This window comes from Phalacrocorax carbo, chromosome 7 (genome assembly GCF_963921805.1).
Source record: "Phalacrocorax carbo chromosome 7, bPhaCar2.1, whole genome shotgun sequence".
Taxonomy (NCBI): Eukaryota; Metazoa; Chordata; class Aves; order Suliformes; family Phalacrocoracidae; genus Phalacrocorax; species Phalacrocorax carbo.
In genome coordinates this window covers 14,059,412-14,069,509 of record NC_087519.1, presented here as the reverse complement: position 1 = coordinate 14,069,509, position 10,098 = coordinate 14,059,412, and the positions used below count along the sequence as shown (strand labels likewise).

General features: G+C 45.4%; 1 protein-coding gene across 2 annotated transcripts in view; it reads left to right on the top strand.

Moving 5' to 3' along the window:
• The first annotated feature begins 7,371 nt into the window (after window positions 1-7,371).
• LOC104040481 (tropomodulin-2) overlaps window positions 7,372-10,098 on the top strand; it is a 43,016-nt gene continuing 40,289 nt past the window's right edge. For both annotated transcript variants that reach the window (XM_064456409.1, XM_064456408.1), the window contains exon 1: window positions 7,372-7,452. The gene's annotated coding sequence lies outside the window, so the exon portion shown is untranslated. The remainder of the gene's footprint in view (window positions 7,453-10,098) is intronic.

Below are 10,098 nucleotides of genomic sequence, written 5' to 3'. Positions count from 1 at the left end.
CTCGCCCTGCCGGACACGGGGTGTCCCTGAAGCTCCTCTGTGCTTGTGCAGCTCTCTGCGTCCCTGTAGATCTCGCTGGTAGCTTCCTTCTCTCGTGTGGCTTCTCCAGGCTCCTCACCTTCACCTTTGCCTACGTTACGTTCTCTCTGCATTCAAAACATGCAGCTTCCCTGCCCCAGTCTGTCAGGCAGGGCACCGGGCAGATGAGTCCCTAGCGGTTGGGTTCGATGCCCCATCCCTCCCTGACCCCACAAAAGGCACAACCACAAGCAAATGGTGGCTTCTGCAAAGCTGTGAGCTGAGAGCACCCTCGGCGCTCCCTCCCGTTGGCATGAGGCAGGAGTCCAAACAGCAACATGTCCTGTTAAGGGCTGGCCTGTGCTAAATGAGCATGAATTTTTAGGTGTTGCAGCTACCAAATATCATGTGCTTGTAAACACCATGTGCTAGTAAACATTAGCTATGTACAGGGTTTTTTAAAGCTTTATAACATGAAAGCAATCTGGAGAAATTGTCTTAAATACAGTAAAAGCTCTTATCTGATTTAGTCTGTGCTCTATCGTATTTCATTGCACATGAAAGCTGGAGCTCCTCAAGACAGCAGTCTACAGAGGTTTATTTTTTACCGTGGGTTTACTTTCTTCTTATCTTGATGTTGGAAACTTAGACTTTCCACACCTCAAAATAAAAAAAAAAGACAAACCCAAAATTAAGGCAGTTGTCTGGCACGTGTCATTGAATTTGAATGGCTAAGTTTCAGCAACATAAAGTAATGGAAAATATGGTTTTACAATGGAAACTGTTGAATAACCTTCCTAGTAGATATTGCCATTCCTGCTTTGAGAATAAAGCATTTGTAGCAGGAAAATAACCAGTAATCATTAGTACAGCTATAGCAGTTTGAACCTCAAAGGATTTTCCAGATATCAAGGGCCCTATAGTACTGCTGTGACCTGCAGAAAAATTATTCTGAGGCTTGCACAGTAGGTAATATGAAGACACTAATTTGTTCAGTCACCGGAAACTCTTGCTAGATTTGGGAAAAGAAATGGCGTGAAATGTTGGCCCCACTGGTGTTAGTGTAAGTTCTGCCATCTGCTTCAGTAGTGCCATGATTTCATATACGTTAGATATATAAAGTGTAAGACAACATACATAATCCATCTTATTTATTATGGAGTTTATTTAAAATATGTAAAATTCTAGCAACTTATGACTAATACATTAATTAAAGATATTTTGCAAAGTCCTGGCTGTGCTGAAGTCATTAGTGAGGCTTTTACTAACTTTAATAGGGACAGAAATTAACCTGATAAATTATACGAAAATCAAAATTGTGCAGACTTAAAATGGAACAGTCCAATGTGTTGGGCTGAACCATCTAAGAGTGCTTCGCTTCAAAGAGAGGAACTCCCAGTGTGTGCAAAGGAGGAGGCTGGGAGCGGTCAGCGGGTGATGGGGCTGGGCTTTTGACCGCTGTGAGATTCCCCCTTGTTCAGCACTGGAGGCAAGTGACCCACAAAGCCACGTTGAGCCCTTCTGGCACCAAGCCCCTGGGTGAATGAAGAGACACATCTGTAATCACAAGAGCACTTCTGCAAACGCTCAGCAATAGATTCATAATCCTTCAGTCATTAGAAGGCTGGCATTTTCCAAGCTGACAGACCAGTGTGTGTATCAGAGGGCAAACATAATGCTCTCAGAAGGATCAGTAGAGGGATTTCTTTTTCAAAGGCTGTGATAGAATTTAAGACAATCATACATGGTGAGGGAAGTGTTGCAAATACAAAACACAAAGGACGTAGGAGACCTGGAGAGCAGTGGAACTTGCACTAGTGCTGAAATGATGCACGTGCAAAGCAAGAGCAGATACTGCATGAAGCGTCCTCACTGCTGTTCACTGAGCTGAGCTGCACATGGCAGGAGAGGAACATTCAAAGCCTCAGACATAATCCTAAACTGATTAAATCATAATATATTTACTTTCTACAATGCTGATGCAGTACTAATGAAGAACATGGGTTCAATGTATATGGCCTAAGACAGAAATATCTTCCTGCCTGTGGAATTCACACAGGATATAGACAAGGCAGGATATTGTCAGTAAACTAGATGATAATAAAAGGTGATGTCTGGACCCTCTATCCTATATAATTTTTTTATGACAGTGGCCAAACTCAGATTGAAACAAACTATGAGTGAAGAAATCATATCCCTTCCAGTGGCAGCAAAGAAGGACATGGTTCTGTCCTGGTTCTCTTGAGACACAATTCTAATGCTTTGAGAATTTTACATTCTAACATGAAGGGTTAAGACGAGCACATTTCCGTAAGCGGGCTGGCTTACACAGCCTTTGGTAGGAGGCCAGAGGGGTAGCTACCTACACATGTTTTGAAATTTTTCCCTCTTGCAGACAGCTGCCTTGTGGCCAGCCAGGGGCCAGCCTGCCGAGGCATGTCTGGAGACAAGCTCATGCACCGACCGTCAGACTCGCAGCATTCTAAGCCTTATCTGCAGCAGCCCACATGCTGTCTAACGCAATCCCATCCATGCTGGGTGCAATGCCCAGCATCTGGCACCACACTGCATGGGGGTTTTGTTTCTCGAGTGCACTGTTAAGACAGTTTAGGCACACCCAAAATGATCCAATTCACTGTGAACTGGCTGTATAAAAGAAACGTGCTAAATGAAGCATTCCCAGTGCATATCAGTCAGCTGCAGAGGGCCTTTGTCTGACTGTGAGGCTCAGGCTCTTTAGGTAAGGAAGGAAATCCAACACTGAACAAGCTATCCTGCAGATCCATTCATGGAGAATGAGGTGGAGCAGAAAGATCTTCACCATTAGCAGATCCTGTAAAGAAAGGAGGACAGTATCTGTTAGCTCCTGCTTCCTTCTGAGGAGTGAACCACTTTAAACGGAACAGTTTAAAGGAGGTGGAGAGTTGGCTTATACCTCCAAAGACCCCTCCTTCTTATACCAGTGCAGACAGCAGAGCTGTGGTGGTGGGAGGAGCAACCATATCCCAGCAGATGGAGTAGAAGTCATGTTGCCTGTACTCGGGGGTGGCACCGGGGAAGTGTGACCCAACCCAAGGCACGCTTTTGGACACACTGCCTGGAGCAGAGCAGTGCTGCATAGTTCTGTAAGCAGGGCATAGAGGGTGGTGAGCTGATGGGGTCTAGTCCCAGAGTCAGCAGTGGTCTTATGTCCTTGGGCAATTCCTTCCATCTTTCAGCTTTCTGGAGTCCCAAAGCATGAGACCCATGTTCCTGTCCCCGATGGCATGCCCACCAAGTGGGCCACAGACTTAAAATAACCATCTGTTCCGTGTCTCACTTTCCACACCTGCAAAATGGAAATGGTGATTCAATTTGAGACCTACTGCTGCAAATTAATTGCTACAGATGAGGTATTTGTTATTATTGTTACTACCATGGCAAGGGCAGTGTCCAAATCTAAATGCATTTCTTCTGGATTTAGTGTACTATGGATGCAGAAGGGTTCACAGAAATCAAGCTTGGGTGAAATAGCAGATGACTTGAAGTTAGTGTTATTTAATGTATTACTGTACTCTGCCTTATAAAACAGTCCAAGAAAATCATATCATCTGTCAGACCAATGCAATTAAAAAATCCAAGCCTAAATATAGTTGCTGTTTGACCACTCAAGATGCTGCTGGCCAGCATTTTAAGGCCCAAATCACCAGGCTCTTATGAACTGGGGCTGACTACATACATTGGTTCTCTTTCAAAGCCATTTCAGGAGTGTCACCACCACTCAGTAATTTTGCATGTGAACAAGAGTAAAATTTTCTCTCTGCCCTAGGTCCAAGATTTGCTGATCAGGCATTGAACCAAGGGGTTTTATATACAGGTCACTGAATTTGATCAACAGCTGGTCTATAAGGGAAGAGACCAAAACCTGCACAACACAGTAATCCAGTCCAGATGTTTGTCTAAAAGACATGCTGCAGCTCAAGCAGGAATTAATTAAGCAAACACTTACAAGCTGTGTTGTAAGAAAAACAGATTAAAAGATCACAACAGCCCCTCTGCTTTTTTATTTAAAAAATATAACAAACAATTTAAAACAACTGACTACACTTTGGCTACAAATAGTTCAGTGAAATAAAACTTGCTTTTAGGTGCCCCAGTTAGAGATTTACTGGTGCACCCTGCCGGTAATAAGTTCAGTTTAGGCAGTGTTGGAAAACCACCAAACCTCTGCACTGTGTTCACCATGCAGCTGCTCCGAACCAAACTGTCACTGGTCAAAGGGAAGGTAGAGCCAGGAAATACATTGTTTTGGGACCCACAGGACCACTCGCTCTTGAAGGTGCCCTGTGGAGTGAGGAAAACTTTTTCCAGAGTAGTTGTCCCTGTGCATGTTGTATCCTTAGGGCGTTAACCCTGGCACTGTGCTTCTTTGAACGAGTCAAACACATAAGAAGCCTAGGTGGGCAAAATATTATGCAAAGATTCCTACCAGGAAAAAGGACTGTTTTGGAGCCTTACTCTGCACTGTCAGATGTGTTTCCAGGGTGCCATTTTGCGAAGTCCCACACATTGGAAATACAGTCGGTCCAGGTAGTCACAGTTGTTTGATGTGAATGGATCATAGCAGGTATAGCCCATACACGGGATATAGTGTATCCCGTAGGTGGGATGTAGCTTACGTTTGTGAATTGTATTGAATGCTTTTGGCTTTTAATTCTGAAGTTTGGGAAGAATGAAAAATTATTTAGAACACATACTTTGTACACGAGATTGAAGTGTGGTACCATTTGCTTTGTATGCTGTGGTTTTAAGCAGAATGTAAGAACGCTGTTGTGTACATCTGAATTTAATATTTTTACTATGTATATTTTTGTCTATATGTCTCATGAATACAAGTGACCTGTATCTTTTCTTAGACAAAGACTGATCATGTTTCTGTTTTTTCTGATTGCAAATTCTATGTATGAGGTGAAAGGAAGAAAGAAACACGAAACCACAGCTAAAGAAGAAAAGAACTGGGAGTCCAGCCAAACTCTGCACTCCCTGCAGAGGTCTGACATTGTTACGTTTCTAACAGAAACCAATATGAAGTAAATTTGTCTGCAGATACAAGGCAACTGCAAAAGGAAAAGTCAGCATGGGAAGGGTTCTTCCCACACATATCAGCAGAGAAAGAGTTCCAACTTAACAGATACCTCTTAAGGTGTGACAGGAAAATCTGAGTTAAAAACTTGCAGAAGTTTATCAAAAAACAAACATTTTCACTCTTTGTCGATAGTGTACATTTCCCTTTCCCAGTATTTGTGTAATTATAATTTGAATAACTCATTCAACCCCTGATCCGACAGACCAAGATTGAACCCCAAAGAGGGTTTAATCTGTGTTAGGAATTAAACCCACATTTCTCTGTCTCATGTCTGAATTCAGCCCTCTTTGCAGTAAAGCTTGAACCCCAACCCCAGACAACATTCATCTTCAGCCTGAGCCGCCAAGTTACGGAGCACCAAATTTCAAAGCAATTCAATTCAGCTTCCCTGCCAGGTCTGGTACTGATGAGGGACAAGCAAAACCATGGATGCAAACCCTGTTTTCTTTGAACACTTCAAGGCAGAGAAAGAGAGGGGAAGTTTGTGGAGTAAACGAATCTGCTTCTTTTCTATTTCTGCTGATCTGATAACATTTTGGATGTTTGGCAAAAGCTTTGTTAACTTATGACTGAATGTCCCATTTCATAAGAAGTTTGAGGCAAGGAGGCCTCAAGCAGATAACTGCAGTTCTGGAGCATCTTTGTGCATTCTGCATGTTCTTGTGGATACAGGTGCTTTCCTGAGCAGCAGCGGCAAAATGCCCAAGGTAACCCCTCAGTCCCTGGTATTAGTCTGAGTTTTCTGCTGTAAATCTCACTACAGATGCCTGAGGTGTTTGGCAGGGTATGGAGTGAAGCCAAAGGCACTGTATTTCCTAGTTGCACTTTTTTTTTTTCATAGGAAAATTCATCTCCAGTGCAGCATTTGCTTCTTAACAAGGCAATGTCTTGCTTTCCTGCCAACATGTCATGAAACTTAAAGACATTTTAAACAGGGGAATAGCTTTTCTGCTGCTAGCAATTCATCACTTAGTGCTCAGAACTAAGGGCCTCAATTCAGCTAAAGCAGAGTACCCAGTGAAGGCAACCTGATAAATCATATGATGGACATACTTGATTACAGGGGATACATTAAAATTGTATTATGTCTTATATACTATTTCAATCAATGGTTAACTTTACTGTAGAATACAAGCACATATATAAATTGAATTGTCAAAACTAATTAAAAGAGGAGAGGAAAAGCATCAAAATGGTCTTTTCCTATATCCTCTGTTAAGATCAACATGTTCTGAGAGGTTTTGACCCCACTGTAACACCGTAACCTCACTGCGCTATGATATGGCCAGTGGTCTCCTTGAAAAAATCCACCAAGCTTTTTGGAAGTGCCAAGGGAGTGACTCATCCTTCTCGAATGGAGAGGAGCGCCCCGAGATGCTCCTGTCCTGTAGGCCTCCAGATGAGACCAACAGAGACCCCTCTTAATCCTTACTGAGAAGGAGGACCAATTACAAAGGAGTCCTTCTCCAGCCAGTATCCTGCACCCTGGCTGCTGCCCAGGCAGGCTGGCTTTGGGCAGGGGCCAGCACCCTGCCCTCCAGAACTGGCTCCCTGGAGCAACACATCTTGGTGCAGGGTGAGGGCCAGCTGGCTTACGCTGCAGGACTGGTTTGGCTCGTTCAGCTGCCAGGCCAGTTTGCAGAGGGTGTGCAGGAGCAGCAAACTCTGCTCTTCAGTGTCAGCTGCCTACATGCGCGCCCAGAACTGTCCAGCACATTTGCCGAGGCCGCGCATCCACCTGCAGTGAGCGCAAGCTGAACTGCTTAGAGATGTGCACAGGGCGAGTGCGACGGCTGCAGCTAGTGGAGCATCCAAGCCAGAGCACAGTCTATTTTCATGGTTTCCATATAGAGAGGCCACACAGGGCAGGGGTAAGGCTGAGGCTACGTCTTGTCAAGTCAAAGGCGAGGGGGAATAAACATGGTCTGGATGCGGGTTAGGTGGGACTTCATGTGCGGGCTTGGCGCAGAAAGAAAAGGGCAGGGGTGAGGGAGGATGGGAGGCCGTGGGGTGACCAGCTCAGGTGCGGGAGGGAGGGATGCGGCTGGTGGCGCGGCGTGCTGGCTGGCGCTGGCCGCGCTGGTGGTGCCGGTGCCCGCCGACCGCCGACCCCACGTCGGCCGCTGGCGGCTGCCGGACTACGAGTCCCAGCGTGCCCGGTCGGGCAGGGGCCGCGGTGCGCAGCCGCCGCGCCGGGCACCCACCTGCCGCCGCGGCGCTGGGCTCGGGACGGCGCGGGGCGGGGGCGCGGGGCGGGGGCGCGGGGCGGAGCGGAGCCGGCCGGCGGCGAGGGCCGGCGCCACGGCGGGGTAAGGCGGCGGCGAGGGCCGGAGCCGGGGATGGGGCCGGGACCGGGCCGGGGCCGGGCGGGCCGCCGGGGCATCGCCCGCGGTCTCTGGGCAGGCGGCGGCTCCGCGGGGCTCCGCGCACTGCGGGGCGGGGCGGGGCGGGGCGGGGTGGCGGAGCATCCCTGGCGCGGGGCGCGGGGCGGCGGCCGGCTCCCACCGCAGCCGGCGGGCGGGCCGGCAGGAAAGGCGCTGGGAACCGTCCTCGGCGTGTGGAAAACGGCGGGGCTCGCCCGGCCGGCCCCGAAACGTCCGAGGCTCCCGCGGAGCGAGGAGCGCCCTTCCCTTCCTGCCCGTTTTTTTGTTCTTAATAGGGCGTTTTACAAGGGAATGCGTATGCATGTATTTCCATGTGCTCGCATCCTTTATGCCAGGCGTTAAATGACAAAAAATTGATGAAGCAATTTAATAAACTAGGAGAAGAATTTATTTTTGTAAATGAAGATGAGCTGTCTCTCCTTAGAGCTGTCGTGCCTTTTGTATGTCAGAGGTACAGCAGGATCGATGGAGGGTGGTTATGCTCCACTGCCGTGGAGCAGGTCAGAATAAATGCACCAGTGACAGGTTCAGGAACAGGATGCTGATTTAGTAACATTCAGTAACATTTCCAAGCTCTCAATGAGCAAAATGTGTCCTCAAAACCTGCTCGTTGGCATAGGGTATCCCACGTGCTCTATTTTGTCATCTTCTGATTACAAAACTATCGGGGTGGCCCTCTGCTAATTCAAAGGGGTTTGCTTTGATGGAAGCTTTGGGGCAATTTGTTTTGCCAGAGTCAAAATCCACAGCTGATCAGGGAGAAACATGTAGAGAAATCTGAGGACTGCAACACCAAAAAACAAATGAAAACTAGTTAGATTCACATGATCACCCTGAGCTTAGGAGTAGCATAAACTTATGAAAAAAAACATTAAAGATGAAACAAATTCAAAAATATATCAATATCAAATATCAATTAAAAATAATTGGGAGAAGTGATAATATTTTTGTACCATGCATGACACACTCTGTAGACCTATGCTTTTGAAAGCATTTAGTAGAAGTCTTCAGTAAGTTATTGAGCTGTGTATTTGTAGTATAGGTGCAGTCTTTCAGTTTCTTATCCTAGGAAAGCTTTTCTTTAATTGATTATTCGCAGAAATTGTCCTTGAACTTCCTCTGTTCTGCCCTCCGCTTCTGGAGATGGAACATGTAATGGGAAAGAAACACCTGGGACCAAGTGGCCTAATACTGCACACATCGCAACTTCTAAGTCCTTGCAAGGGATACAGTTATTAGAAGGAAAATGAACTCAAACTGAGGGATGTATGGAGGTGTCTCACTGAACTATACTAACAATACTACAATCTTTTCTGCATTATTCTGCACCCACTTGCTATCTAAAGGGCTGTCTGCCTTTGTTGTGGTGCTGTATGCTGTGCGGCTCTTAACTGGTTTCCATAACATATTAAAAAAGTGAAGGTTATGTGAGTAATTTGAGTGACTTTGCCAACCTAAATTCCATAGGTATCTTTTCTCCCATTCATCTAGCTTGGTTGGATTTGTCTGAACTTACCCAGTAGCATCTCTCATCTTGCCATTCTAAATAATTTTCTTCAAAATGGTGCACTTTGCTCTCGTGTTGCGTAACTTTTCTTCCTTCCCCAAATTATTTCCACTATTTTACAATTTCTGGCAAGCAATACTGATGCATTTCTGCTGTTATTAATCTCCTCTAGGGTTTTTTGTAGCATTCCTAAGTTATTGAATCTCATAGTTGGATGTCTTCCTGTGATTGAGTATCCTTTTGACCGAGGCTGAGGTAGCTATGCAGGGTTTTGCACTGAGAGGCACCAGGTTGCATCCTGAAGCTACATGTATTTGCACACGGTAGGTTAATACTGGGGTGAATGTATGCATTCTGTTTACTGACTGTAATGCACAAGTATAGCAGTGGCCTCTGTTTAACAGTGGAATTTGGTCATCATTATTTGGTGCCACAGAAATCTGTAAACTTATTCTTTTAATCCTTCTTTATTAGGGTTATTTGATGGAGCACCTGAGTCTGAAGGTCCAGCTGCCTCTCTAAGATAGGGAAATCTGAGAACAGCAGTGACAAAAAGATAGCACACAGTTTGCTATCTGTTGGCAGCACAGGTGGAACAATGCTTTTGTTAATATTACCCAGTATCCTTTTTTCCTATTGATGTTTCCAACATGTGAAAAACAAACGTTAGTGTTGTCTTTTTCAGGGCTGGTGTGATCTATTTTGTTGTAAAAATAAAAAGTCTATTTCCAGGTAAAATTCCTTCTATTTATTGTTTTGGCTATCAGGATGTGTATATCATGGATGGTTTCTGGCTTTGGTTTACAGCTAAAATGCAAAACACATAGGTAGTTACAATGTCTCTGTACATCGTAAGGAGAAAAAACAGCTTAGGAAAGATGCAAAAAGGTTTTTTAGAGGTTATCTGACAGCGATCAGTACTAATGATCACAGTTCTGCAATCAGTACTATATGCTCTTAACCCAGCCTTTGGTTCTCTCTCTGCCATGCTTTCACTTGGTGTATATTGTTAATTTAAAAGATCCACTTAAATAATGAGACTGTCCATAGAAGGGACTCATAGC